Source organism: Balaenoptera physalus (assembly GCF_965194825.1).
Source record: "Balaenoptera physalus genome assembly, chromosome: 14".
NCBI lineage: Eukaryota > Metazoa > Chordata > Mammalia > Artiodactyla > Balaenopteridae > Balaenoptera > Balaenoptera physalus.
The window spans coordinates 101,011,495-101,026,740 of NC_138893.1; positions in this window are offsets into that span (position 1 = coordinate 101,011,495).

Here is a 15,246-nt window from a genome sequence, read left to right on the forward strand (position 1 = left end):
GCCATCTGGTTCTGGACTTTTGTTTGTTGGAAGATTTTTAATCACAGTTTCAATTTCATTGCTTGTGATAGGTTTGTTCATATTTTCTATTTCTTCCTGGTTCAGTCTTGGAAGGTTATCCCTTTCTAAGAATTTGCCCATTTCTTCCAGGTTGTCCATTTTATTGGCATAGAGTTGCTTGTAGTAGTCTCTTAGGATGCTTTGTATTCCTGTGGTGTCTGTTGTAACTTCTCCTTTTTCACTTCTAATTTTGTTGATTTGATTCCTCTCCCTCTTTTTCTTGAGTCTGGCTAAAGGTTTATCATTTTTGTTTATCTTCTCAAAGAACCGGCTTTTAGTTTTATTGATCTTTGCTTTCATTTTCATTGCTTCTATTTCATTTATTTCTGCTTTGATCTTTATGATTTCTTTCATTCTACTAACTTTTGGTTTTGTTCTTCTTTCTCTAGTTCCTCTAGGTGTAAGGTTAGATTGTTTATTTGAGATTTTTCCTGTTTCTTGAGGTAGGTTCGTATTGCTATAAACTTCCCTCTTAGAACTGCTTTTGCTGCATCCCATAGGTTTTGGATCATCGTGTGTTTCTTGTCATTTGTCTCTAGGTAGTTTTTGATTTCCTCTTTTATTTCTTCAGTGATCTCTTGGTTATTTAGTAACGTATTGTTTAGCCTCCATGTGTTTGTGTTGTTTACGGTTTTGTCCCTGTTATTGATTTCTAATCTCATAGCATTGTGGTCGGAACAGCTGCTTGATATGATTTCAGTTTTCTTAAATTTACTGAGGCTTTATTTGTGACCCAAGATGTGATCTATCCTGGAGAATGTTCCATGTGCAGTTGAGAAGAACGTGTAATCTGCTGTTTCTGGATGGAATGTCCTATAAATATCAATTAACTATATCTGGTCTATTGTGTCATTTAAAGCTTGTGTTTCCTTATTAATTTTCTGTCTGGATGATCTCCACTGGTGTAAGTGAGCTGTTAAAGTCCCCTGCTATTATTGTGTTACTGTTGATTTCCTCTTTTATAGCTGTTAGCAGTTGCCTTATGTATTGAGGTGCTCCTATGTTGGGCACATATATATTTATAATTGTTATATCTTCTTCTTGGATTGATGCCTTGACCATTATGTAGTGTCTTTCCTTGTCTCTTGTAACATTCTTTATTTTAAAGTCTATTTTATCTGCTATGAGTATTGCTACTCCAGCTTTCTTTTGATTTTCATTTGCATAGAATATATTTTTCCATCGCCTCACTTTCAGTCTGTATGTGTCCCTAGGTCTGAAATGGGTCTCTTGTAGACAGCATATATATGGGTCTTCTTTTTGGATCCATTCAGGGAGCCTGTGTCTTTTGGTTGGAACATTTAGTCCATTCACGTTTAAGGTAATTATTGATATGTATGTTCCTATTACTATTTTCTTAATTGTTATGGGTTTGTCTTGGTGGGTCCTTTTCTTCTCTTGTGTTTCCCACTTAGAGAAGTTCCTTTAGCATTTGGTGTAGAGCTGGTTTCATGGTGCTGAATTCTCTTAGCTTTTGCTTGTCTGTAGGGCTTATGATTTCTCTGTCAAATCTGAATGAGATCCTTGCTGGTTGGAGTACTCTTGGTTGTAGGTTCTTCCTTTCATCACTTTAAATTTATGCCACTCCCTTCTGGCTTGTAGATTTTCTGCTGAGAAATCAGCTGTTATCCTTAAGGGATTTCCCTTGTATGTTATTTGTCATTTTTCCCTTGTTGTTTTCAATAATTTTTCTTTGTCTTCAATTTTTGTCAATTTGGTTACTATGTGTCTTGGCATTTTTCTCCTTTGATTTATCCTGACTGGGACTCTCTGCACTTCCTGGACTTGGGTGGCTATTTCTTTTCCCATGCTAGGGAAGTTTTCGACTATAATCTCTTCAAATGTATTCTTGGGTCCTTTCTCTCTCTCTTCTCCTTCTGGGACCCCTATGATGTGAATGTTGTTGCGTTTAATGTTGTCCCAGAGGACTCTTAGGGTGTCTTCATTTATTTTCATTTTTTTTCTTTATTCTGTTCCATGGCAGTGATTTCCACCTTTCTGTCTTCCAGGTCACTTATCCGTTCTTCTGCCACAGTTATTCTGCTACTGATTCCTTCTGGTGTATTTTTCATTTCAGTTATTATATGGTTCACCTCTGTTTGTTTGTTCTTTAATTCTTCTAGGTGTTTGCTCCTTAATTCTTCTAGGTCTTTGTTAAGCATTTCTTGCATCTTCTCGATCTTTGCCTCCATTCTTTTGCCAAGGTCTTGGATCATGTTCACTATCATTATTCTGAATTCTTTTTCTGGAAGGTTCCGTATCTCCACCTCATTTCGTTTTTTTTTTTCCTAGGGTTTTATCTTGTTCCTTAATCTGGTATAAAGTCCTCTGCCTTTTCATTTTGTCTATCTTTCTGTGAATGTGGTTTTCCTTCCACAGGCTGCAGAATTGTAATTCTTCTTGCTTCTGCTGTCTGCTCTCCAGTGGATGAGTCTATCTTAGAGGCTTGTGCAAGCTTCCTGATGGGAGAGACTGGTGGTTGGTAGAGCTGGGTGTTGCTTTGGTGGGCAAAGCTTTAATCTGCTTGTCTGCAGATTAAATAAAACTTTAATAAAAAGTTTAATCCACTTATCTGCTGATGCATGGGGCTGGGTTCCCTCCCTGTTGGTAGTTTCACCTGAGGTGACCCAGCACTGGAGCCTACCTTGCTCTTGGTGGGGTTAATGGCGGACTCTGGGAGGGCTCACACCAAGGAGTATTTCCCAGAACTTCTGCTGCCAGTGTCATTGTCCTCACGGTGAGCCACAGCCACAGCTACCACCTGCCTCTGCAGGAGACCCTCTAAAACTATCAGGTAGTTCTGGTCATTCTCCTATGGGGTCACTGCTCCTTCCCCTGGGTTCTGATGTGCTCACTACTTTGTGTGTGCCCTCCAAGAGTGGAGTATCTAAGTGAAGTTGAGACTCTGAGACTCTGCGTGGAGTCGCACAGACTCTGGGTCCTGTGAAGCTTCGATGCTTTGTGGTTCTAGAAATCCTATAGGAGACGGTCCACAGCAGGTGAAGCTATTGCTGTCAGTTGAGGTGGTGAAGCCAAAGATCTGCAGTTCCGACTAGAGGTGCCGATGTACATACAGGACAAAATCATCTCGTGTGAATGTAGTTCAGGCATGTTTAAGATGAATGGAGCCATGTTAATGCCTACCATATTCTATCTTGAGCCTCTCCTCAGGGACCCCCTCCTCAGTTCCTGAGGCTCCTGTAAGTCATGTACAGGGGACTGGAGAGTGGGCTCTGTCCAATCTGAGCCCTGAGTTACCCTGTGTGTATCTTAGGATACTTTGTATTTCTGTGGGGTCTGTTGTAACATCATCTCTTTCATTTCAGATTTATTTGGGCCCTCTCTTTTTAAAAAAACATACTACTGTTGTCTTTTATTCTTTACAGAAGTTTAATAAGTGTTTGATCTACCTTGACTTACTCTATGTATACTTTTTGCAGTGAGATTTTTACTTTTCTTTGTTTTCTTGTTACTATCAATAATTAGTGAGACTTCTTTTAAGCTACCTTCAACATTGATTATAAAGCTGCTTTATTAGTGATGACAGAGCCTTAATGGAAGTCATGTTCTGGTTGTAAATTAGAATGCAATGTGCCAGCAAAAAGCCCCTTAAGTTTATTTCTCATTACTTCTTGTTCTTTTTTTAATTTAATTTTTATTTTTTATCAGAGCAAATTTGATTACAATGTTTTGTTTGTTCTAGGTGTGCAAGATGTGGTTCTTTCACACATATACATATATCTATTCTTCTTTGGATCATTTTCCCAAGTAGGTTATGATACAATGTTGAGTAATCTTCTTTCGGTATTACGTAGGTCTTTGGTGATTACACATTTCACATTTGTTTCTATATCTATGTTAACCCCAATATCCTAATGTATCCAATCCTCACACCTTTCCATTTGGTGAACCATAAGTTAGTTTAGTGAATCTGTGATTGCATTTCTCTGTGGAAATATCTTCATTGGTATCAATTTTTAGCTAAGATCTATAAGTGATATTATAGGATATGTGTCTTTTGCTTTCTGACTTAGTACAATTTGCCTGATTGCCTCAAGAATCATACATGGTGCTGCAAATGGCATTGTTTTATTTTTTTCCCTGGCTAATATTCCATCTGTACGTGTGCCAGTTCCTCTTTGGCCATGCAACTCTTGATGGACTTTTTGGTTGTCTCCATGTCTTGGCTATTGTAATACTGCTGCAATACACATTTGCTTGCCTGTGTCTTTCCAGTTCTATCTTCTTATGTTATAGTCCAAGGAGTGGGCTTGCTGTATCATATGGTAAGTCAGTGTGTACGTTTTAAAGGCACCACCATTCAGTTCTCATTAGTGGCTCTTTCCAGGTTACGTCCAACTTAAAGTTGAGGGTATGCATTTCTCCAAAACACCTTCAGTATTTATTGTTTGTACTTTTCTTGCTGAGGGTTATTCTGATAGGTGTGAGCTGATACCCTTTGTGGTTGAATTTGCATGTATCCCATAAGCTGTTGAAATTGAGCTTGAAAGCATGTCCTTTTTATTTATCAAACAGTGATTACAGCTTAGTTCTTCAAGGTGTTTTCTTAAAGTATGTGTCACATTTTGAAAATTTTTGGCCATTACCTCCCTCGAGACATTTTGAGGGCAGTTTTCATTTACAGCCCTGCATTACTTGTTCATATGAAGTGACCATTAGCACAGGCTTTAAAGCTGCTTTTGCACGTAACGGCCAGAGGGCGGCAGCCTTTCTACGTTCCCCACTCTTGTAACTAGGGAAACAGACCTTCCGGCCTGTGGTGTTCCTCGGTTATAAATTAGAGTGCAATGTGCCCGGATAAACCCACAAATGCTGATGTCTCCTTACTTTTGTTTGTTTTTTTTTTAAATTTAATTTATATTTAGTATTGGAGTAATATTCCATTGTGTACATGGACCACTTCTTCTTGGTGCATTCCTCGGTTGATGGACATTTTCATTGCTTCCAAGTGTTGGCTATGGTAAATATTGCTGGAGTGAAGGATTGCCAGCCTGTGACTTTTTGATTCTCATTTTCTCAGGTGATAGGTCCAGCAGTGGTTTTGATTGATTGACTGGTAGCTCAATGTTTCCCTTTTCAAAGCACCTACATTGTGTTTTCATTAGTGACTCTTTACATGCCCCCCCTTACAACCGAGCGTACGCATTTCTCCACATTCCCTTCAGCATTTATTTTTTGCAGCATTTTTGCTAATGGCCATTCAGACTGCTGTGAGCTGATAGGTATTTGTAATATGGGTATGCATGTCGTTAAATATTCTAAAATTTATCATTTTTCCACGCCTTTTTCTTTTCTGTTAAAAGAAAAAAGAAAAAAAAAAGTGTGAGTACAATATTCGTCTTGAAAGTGTCTTCCTGGAACGTTGCCCTCTTTTGAATTTTTTGGTCAATTTTCAACCCCAGGATTGTTTTGAAATGTAGGTGTCATTTACAGGCCTGCAATGAGTGTGAATATTTAGGGACCATTAGCACTAGGTTTAACCTGCTGTTGTTCGAAACGGCCACAAAGCAGCAGCATTTCTCCATTACCAAATCTGGTTACTAGGGCAGCAGAGCCGTTCTGGAAGTCGTTTTCCTAGGTTGTAAATTTCAATGGAATGGGCTGGAAAACGCCCCATAAGTTTATGTCTGATTACTTCTTTTTCATTGTTTTAATTTTTGAAATCAGGGTAATCGTTAGAATGTTGTTTGTCCAAGGTGTACACACTCTGGTTCATTTACAGATTATTTATATCTATTTATGTAGAGATCCTCTTCCCATGTAAATTATTACGGAGTGTTCTGTAGACCTCCCTTGTTATATGGTCGGTCTTTTTGTAATATGTATATAATATGTATTTGGATCATATACATATCATATAGTAACACGAATCTTCATTTATCCATTCCCCCCACCTTTCCCTTTAGATGAGCAAAGTTGGTTTTCTAAGTTTGTGAGTGTATTTCTCTGTGAATTGTGTTCATTTGTGTCAGTTATTAGATAACGCCTATAAGTGATATCATAGGATATAAGTCTTTTGCTTTCCGACTTACCTCATGATTTGTGATTATCTCCAGCCTCATTTGTGGTGCCTCAAAGAGCAGGGTTTCATTCTTTTCCATGGCTAATATTCCATTGTGTACCTGGACCACTTATTCTATATCCATTCACTTGTTGATGGACATTTTTATCGCTTCACTGCCTTGGCTATTGTGAATAATGCTGCACTGCAGCTTTTGCAACCTGTGTCTTCTCGATACTTGTCTTCTCAGGTGAGAGGTCCAATGGTGCACCTGCTGGATTGAATGGTACCTAAATTTTTACTTTTAAACGCAGCTCTTTTCTGTTCTCATTACTGGCTGTTAACCACTTTGCATCTCACCAGCAGCTAGAGGATACACAATTCTCTACAACCGCATCAGCATTTATGGTTTGTAGACTTTTTGCTGATGGTCAGTCAACTGGTGTGATTGGAAACCCTTTTGTTGATTAGATTGCATGAGTCTAATAATTCCTGAGGTTGAGCCTTAATCCTTTCTCCTTTTTTTTAAAGACAGTGAGTAATACTTACCTCTTCGTAGTATTTTATTGAAAAATTTGCCTGTATTAAATTTTTTTGTCCGTTCCCTACCTCAGCACAATTTTTGACGGCAGGTGTCCTTTACAGCCCTGAGTCCTTGTGAATTTTAAGTGACCATTAGCTGTGGGTTTCTCTTGCGGGAAACGGCCACAAGGCAGCAGCATTTCTCCTTTACCAAATCTGGTTACTATGGCAACAGAGCCTTACTGGAAGTGGTGGTCTAGGTTGCAAATTAGAATGGAATGTGCGAGGAAAAAGCCCTTTAAGTTTATGTCTCATTACTTCTTGTTCGTATTTTTAAGTTAATTTTTATTTTTTGTCACAGCAAACTTGATTACAATGTTTTGTTTGTTCTAGGTGTGCAAGATGTGGTTCTTTCACACATATACATATATCTATTCTTCTTCGGATCCTTTTCCCATGTAGGTTATGACACAATGTAGAGTAGTCTTCTCTTGGTATTCTGTAGGTCTTTGGTGATTATATATTTCACATGTGTTTGTATGTCTCTGTTAACCTCAATATGGTAATGTATCCAATCCTCACACCTTTCCATCTGGTGAACCATAAGTTTTTTAATGAATCTGTGATTGCCTTTCTCTGTGGAAATATCTTCGTTTGTATCAATTTTTAGGTAACACCTATATCTGATATGATAGGATATGTATCTTTCACTTTCTCACTTACTACAAGTTGTGTGATTACCTCTAGACTCATCTATGGTGCTGCAAATGGCATTGTTTCATTTTTTCACTAGCTCATATTCCATCTGTACATGTAGCAGTTCTTCTTTGTCCACCCATTTGTCAGTGGACTTTTTGGTTACTTCCATATCTTGGCTATTGTAATAGTATGCATTGCAGATTTGCCTGCCTGTGTCCTTCCAATTCTGTCTTCGTCGGTTATAGGTCCAGGAATAGGTCTGCTAGGTCATATGGTAGCTCAGTGTTTACCTTTTAAAGGTACCTCCATTCTGTTATCATTAGTGGCTCTTTCCAGGTTACGTCCCACTTAAAGTTGAGGGTATGCATTTCTCCACAGCACCTTCAGCATTTATTATTTGTAGTTTTTGCTGATGATTATTCTGACGGGTGTGAGCTGACACCTCTTTACGGTTGAATTTGCATGTGTCTCATATTCCGTTGCAATTGAGCTTTAAGGCAAGTCATTTTTATTTTTCAAGCTGTAATTACAGCTTAGTTCTTCAAAGTGGTTTCTTAAAGTATGTGTCAAATTTTGAAATGTTTTGGCCATTACCTGCCTCAAGACATTTTGAGGGCAGGTTTCATTTTCAGCCCTACAGTACTTGTTCATATGAAGTGATCATTAGCACAGGCTTTAAACTGCTTTTGCAGGTAACGGCCACAGGGCTGCTACCTTTCTACATTCCCCACGCTGATACTAGGCAAACAGACTTTACGGCCAGTGGTGTTCCTCGGTTGTAAATTAGAGTAGAATGTGCCCAGATAAACACACAAAAGCTGATGTCTCCTTACTTTTGTTGGATTTTTAAATTTAATTTATATTTATTATTGGAGTTAATATTCTATTTTGTACATGGACCACTTCTTGGTGCATTCCTCGGTTGATGGACATTTTCATTGCTTCCAAGTGTTGCCTATGGTGAATATTGCTGGAGTGCAGGATTGCCAGCCTGTGACTTTTTGATTCTCATTTTCTCTGGTGATAGGCCCAGCAGTGGGTGTGATTGATGGACTGGTCACTCAGTGTTTACTTTTTCAAAGCACCTCCAATGTGTTTTTATTAGTGGCTTTTACAACGTCCCCCTTAGAACCGAGGGTACGCATTTCTCCAAAATCGCTTCAGCATTTATTGTTTGCACCATGTTTGCTGATGGCCATTCTGACTGCTGTGATCTGATAGGTATTTGTAATTTGGGTTTGCATATCTTTCAAAATTCCTAAGATTCATCATTTTTCCACATATTTTTCTTTTATCAAAAGAAAAATCTGTGAGCACAATATACCTCTTGAAATTATCTTCTTCTAAGTTTGCCCTCTTTTGAATTTTTTGTTCGATTTTTGACCCCAGAATTTTTTTGGAGGGCAGGTGTCATTTACAGAACTGCCAGTTGGTGAATATTTAGTGACCGTTTGCAATGGGTTTAAAGCTGCTGTTGTGGGAAACGGCCAAAAGGAGGCAGCCATTCCCCTATCTAGGTACTAGGGCAGCAGAGCCTTTCTGGAAGTCGTTGTCTTAGGTTGTAAATTAGAATGGAGTTTGCCAGGTGAAATCCCCATAAGTTTATGTCTCATTAGTTCTTATTCGTTTTTTTTTTCCAAACACACACACTGTATTTTATTTTTATAAGAGATAAATAGACTGACATCAAGCATTGTACATGGATGATCACAACAAAAGCAACAATGATTGCAATTTCGAAACATGAAACACACTCAGACTATGTCAAAATATTGACATTCAGTCCAGTAATCCTTCACTGTAGCAGCTGCTTTACTTTGCAGTGAAAATTGATTTGTATATTCTTTGCCTCTGAGTTCTTGTGGGATTTTTTTTTAATTCACACAGAAAGTAACAAAAATTATACTTATCGTCATCAGTTCACTCAGTCCCATGTAATTAATTTTTTTTTTCATCTTGATCTTTTGTTAGCACTTTTATGAGTTCATTAGTTTTATCGTTAGAGTTCTGAAAATGCTTATTTATTCAGTTCAGCAGTACAGTAGAGTTACCAGAAACCTGTACTTGTCAGAGTCTTTTCCATGAATTTCATGAAGATGAAACCCTTTTATAGGAACATATTTGCAAAAGCATCAGAGTACACCCAGAACTGTCTGTAAATGACAAGACTTAAAAATGACCATGGTTAAAGATTTGATGAAAGTTTATAATAATGCAGTTGACAAGAAAATTAGTTATTTCTGAGATATACATTTTAAAGTAATAACTAGGATTATGAATTATAACATTATACCAGAACATATAAGATTTTTAGAAATTTCATGTAATGTCTGAAACATTTATATTAACATATTTCCATACAAAAAAACGAATGAAAGTTTAGTATTAGTTGTTTTGTTTGTTTTTGTATACTGCAGGTTCTTATCAGTCATCAATTTTATACACATCAGTGTATACATGTCAATCCCAATCGCCCAATTCAGGACGACACCATCCCCACCCCACCACATTTTGCCCCCCGTGGTGTCCATGTGTCTGCGCTCTACATCTGTGTCTCAACTTCTGCCTTGCAAACTGGCTCATCTGTACCAGTTTTCTAGGTTCCACGTACCTGCGTTAATAAACGATATTTGTTTTTCTCTTTCTGACTTACTTCACTCTGTATGACAGTCTCTAGATCCATCCACGTCACAACAAATGACTCAATTTGGTTCCTTTTTGTGGCTGAGAAATATTCCATTCTATATATGTACCACAACTTCTTTATCCATTCGTCTGTTGATGGGCATTTAGGTTGCTTCCATAACCAGGCTATTGTAAAGAGTGCTGTAATAAACATTCGGGTGCATGTGTATTTTTGAATTATGGTTTTCTGTGGGTGTATAACCAGTAGTGGGATTGCTGGGTCATATGGTAGCTCAATGTTCACATTTTTAAGGCACCTCCATTCTGTTCTCTTTAGTGGCTCTTTCCAAGTTACATCCCACTTAAAGTTCAGGGTATGGATTCCTCCACAACACCTTCAGCATTTAATGTTTGTAGTTTTCTTGCTGACGGTTATTTTGACAAGTGTGAGCTGCTACCTCTTTGTGGTTGAATTCACATGTGCCTCATAATCCGTTGAAATTGAGCGTTAAGGCATGTCCTTTTTATTTTTCAAGCTGTGATTACCCCTTAGTTCTTCAAAGTGTTCTCTTAAAGTATGTGTCACATTTTGAAATGTTTTGGCCATTACCTCCCTCAAGACATTTTGAGGGCAGGTTTCATTTACAGTCCTGCAGTACTTGTTCCTAGGAAATGACCATTAGCACAGGCTTTAAAGGTGCTTTTACAGGTAACTGCCAGAGGGTGGCAGCCTTTCTATGTTCCCCACCCTGGTACTTATGGAAAAACCCTTGCGTCCTGTGGTGTTTCTTGGTTATAAATTAGAGTGGAGTGTGCCCGGACAAACACACACAAGCTGATGTCTCCTTACTTTTGTTGCTTTTTTAAATTTAATTTTTATTTTTTATTGGAGTAATTTTCCACTGTGTACGTGGACCACTTCTACTTTGTGCATTCCTCGGTTGATGGACATTTTCATTGCTTCCAAGTGTTGGCTGTGGTAAATATTGTTGGAGTGCAGGATTGCCAGCCTGTGGCTTTTTGATTCTCATTTTCTCAGGTGATAGGCCCAGCAGTGGGTGTGATTCATTGACTGGTAGCACCGTGTTTCCCTTTTCAAAGCACCTTCTTTGTGTTTTCATTAGTGGCTCTTACCACGTCCCCCTTAGAATCCAGGGTGCGCATTTCTCCACAATCGCTTCAGCATTTATTGTTTGCAGCATTTATGCTAATGGCCCTTCTGGCTGCTGTGAGCTGATAGGTTGTCGTAATTTGGGTTTGCATGTCTTTGAAAATTCATAAAACTCATCATTTTTCTCCACCGTTTTCTTTTCTGTTAAAAAGAAGGAAACAATTGGGAGTACAATATAACTCTTAAAATTGTGTTCTTGGAAGGATGCCCTCTTTTGAAATTTTTGGTCGATTTTCCACCCCAGAATTTTTTTAGAAAGCAGGTGTCTTTTACCGAACTGCAAGTTTGGTGAATATTTAGTGACCTTTAGCAATGGGTTTAAAGCTGCTGTTGTGGGAATTGGCCTCAGGCAGGCAACATATCTCCATTCCCATATCTGGGTACTAGGGCAGCAGAGCCTTTTTGGAAGTCGTGTTTCTAGTTTGTAAATTACATTGGAATGTGCATGGAGAAACCCCCATAAGTGTATGTCTCATTATTTCTTCTTGGTTTTAAATTTTTTTTTAATTAGGGTAAAGCTTAGAATATTGTTTGTCCGAGGTGTACACAATCTGGTTCATTTGTACATTATATTTGTCTACTCAAGTACAGATGCTCTTCCCATGTAAAATGTTACTGAGGGTTCTGCAGACCTCCCTTGCTATATGGTTGGTGTTTTTGAGATATGTATATAATATGTGTTTGTATACATATAGTAACACTAATCTTAATTTATCCATTCCCCCCACCTTTCCTTTTAGATGAGCATAGTTTGTTTTCTAAGTGCGTGAGTGTCTTTCTCTGTGGAAATATGTTCATTTGTGTCAGTTATTAGATAATGCCTATAAGTGATATCATAGAATGTAGGTCTTTTGCTTTCCGACTTAACTCATGTTTCGTGATTATCTCCAGACTCATTTGTGGTGCCACAGAGAGCAATGGTTCATTGTTTTCCATGGCTATTATTTCATTGTGTACATGGACCACTTCTTCTTTATCCATTCACCTCTTGTTGGACATTTTGATTCCTTCACTGTCTTGGCTATTGTGAATAAGGCTGTACTGCAGCTTTTGCAGCTTGTGTCTTCTCGATACTAATCTTCTCAGGTGAGAGGTCCAATGGTGCGCCTGCTAGATTGAATGGTACCTCCATTTTTACTTTTAAACAAAGATCCTTTCTGTTCTCATTATTGGCTTTTACCTCTTTACGTCTCACCAGCAGGTAGAGGGTACACAGTTCTCTAAAACCCCGTCAGCATTTATTGTTTGTAGACTTTTTGCTGATGGTCAGTCGACTGGTGTAAGTTGAAACTTTTTGTAGATTAGATTTCATGGGTCTAACACTCCCTTAGGTTGAGCTTTTATCCATTTTCCTTTTTGTTTAAAAGTGTGTGAGTAAAACTTAACTCTTTATACTCTCTTCTTGAAACATTTGCCTGTTTTGAATTTTTTTGTCCATTCCCTACTTCAGCTCAGTTTTTTAGGGCAGGTGTCCTTTACAGCCCTGAGTCCTTGTGAAAGTTAAGTTACCATTAGCTGTGAGTTTAAAGCTGCTCTTGCAGGAAATGGCCACAAGGTGGCATCATTTCTCCTTTACCAAATTTGGTAACAGGGGAAACAGAGCCTTAATGGAAGTGGTGTTCTAGGTTGTAAATTAGAATGGAATGTGCCATGAAAAATCCCTTTATATTTATGTCTCAGTACTTGTTGTTCATATTTATAATTTACTTTTTATTTTTTATCCAAGCAAATTTGATTACAATGGTTTGTTTGTTCTAGGTATGCAAATGTGGTTCTTTCACACATATACGTGTATCTATTCTTCCTCGCATCCTTTTCCCATGTAGGTTATGACACAAAGTTAAGTAGTCTTCTCCTGGTCTTCCGTACGTCTTTGGTGATTATATATTTCACATGGTTTGTATATCTCTGTTAACCCCAATATGGTAATGTATCCAATCCTCATCCCTTTCTATTTGGTGAACCATAAGTTTTTTAATGAATCTGTGATTGCCTTTCTCTGTGGAAATATCTTCATTGGTATCAATTTTTAAGTAACTCCTAAAAGTGATATGATAGGATATGTGTCTTTTACTTTCTCACTTACTACAGGTGGTGTGATTACGTCTAGACTCATCTATGGTGCTGCAAATGGCATTGTTTCATTTTTTTCACTAGCGAATATTCCATCTATACATGGAGGAGTTCTTCTTTGTCCACCCATCTGTTGGTGGACTTTTTGGTTACCTCCATATCTTGGCTATTGTAATACTGTGCAATGCAGATTGGCCTGCCTGTGTCTTTCCAATTCTCTCTTCTTAGATTATTGGTCGAGGAGTGGGCCTGCTGGATCATATGGTAGCTCAATGTTTACCTTTTCAAGGCACCTCCATTCTGTTCTCATTCGTGGCCCTTTCCAAGTTATGTCCCCCTTGAAGTTGAGGGTATGCATTTCTCCACAACAGCTTCAGCATTTATTGTTTGTAGTTTTCTTGCTGATGGTTTTTCTGACAAGTGTGAGCTGATACCCCTTTGTGGTTGAATTCGCATGTGCCTCATAATCCTTTGAAACTGAGCTTTAAGGCATATCCTTTTTATTTTTCAAGCTGTGATTACCCCTTAGTTCTTCAAAGTGTTCTCTTAAAGTATGTGTCACATTTTGAAATGTTTTGGCCATTACCTCCCTCAAGACATATTGAGGGCATGTTTCATTTACAGTCCTGCATTACTTCTTCCTATGAAATGACCATTAGCACAGGCCTTAAAGCTGTTTTTGCAGGTAACTGCCAGAGGGTGGCAGCCTTTCTATGTTCCCCACCCTGGTAACTAGGGAAATGCCCTTGCGGCCTGTGGTGTTTCTCGGTTATAAATTAGAGTGGAGTGTGCCCGGACAAACCCACACCAGCTGATGTCTCTTTACTTTTGTTGGATTTTTAAATTTAATTTTTATTTTTTATTGGAGTAATTTTCCACTGTGTACGTGGACCACTTCTACTTTGTGCATTCCTCGGTTGATGGACATTTTCATTGCCTCCAAGTGTTCGCTATCGTTAATATTGTTGGAGTGCAGGATTTTCATCCTGTGACTTTTTGATTCTGATTTTCTCAGGTGATAGTCCTAGCAGTGGGTGTGATTGATTGACTGGTAGCACCGTGTTACCCTTTTCAAATCACCTTCTTTGTGTTTTCCTTAGTGGTTCCTACCACGTCCCGCTTAGAATCAAAGGTACGCATTTCTCCACAATCCCTCCAGCATTTATTCTTTGCAGCATTTATGCTAATGGCCCTTCTGGCTGGTGTGAGCTGATAGGTTTTTGTAATTTGGGTTTCCATGTCTTTGAAAATTCATAAAACTCATCATTTTTTCCGCCGTTTTCTTTTCTGTTAAAAAAAGGATACAATTGGGAATACAATATAACTCTTGAAATTGTCTTCTTGGAAGGTTGCCCTCTGTTTAATTTTTTGGTCGATTTTCCAGCCCAGAATTTTTTTAGAGAGCAGGTGTCATTTACCGAACTGCAAGTTTGGTGAATATTTAGTGACCTTTAGCAATGGGTTTAAAGCTGCTCTTGTGGGAAGTGGCCTCAAGCAGGCAGCATTTCTCCATTCCCCAATCTGTGTACTAGGGCAGCAGAGCCTTTCTGGAAGTCGTGTCCCTAGGTTGTAAATTACATTGGAATGTGCATGGAGAAACCCCCATAAGTTTATGTCTCATTATTTCTTCTTGGTTTTAATTTTTTTTTTTAATTGGGGTAAAGCTTAGAATATTGTTCATCCTAGGTGTACACAGTCTGGTTCATTTGTACATTATATATGTCTATTCAAGTACAGATCCTCTTCCAATGTAAAATGTTACAGAGGGTTCCGCACACATCCCTTGCTATATGGTCGGTCTTTTTGAGTTATGTATATAATATGTGTTTGTATACATATAGTAACACTAATCTTAATTTATCCATTCCCCACACCTTTCCTTTTAGATGAGCATAATTTGTTTTCTAAGTCAGTGAGTGTCTTTCTCTGTGGAAATATGTTCATTTGTGTCCGTTATTAGATAACGCCTCTAAGTGATATCATAGAATATAGGTCTTTTGCTTTCGGACTTATCTCATATTTCGTGACTACCTCCAAACTCATTTGTGGGGCCTCAAAGAGCAATGGTTCATTG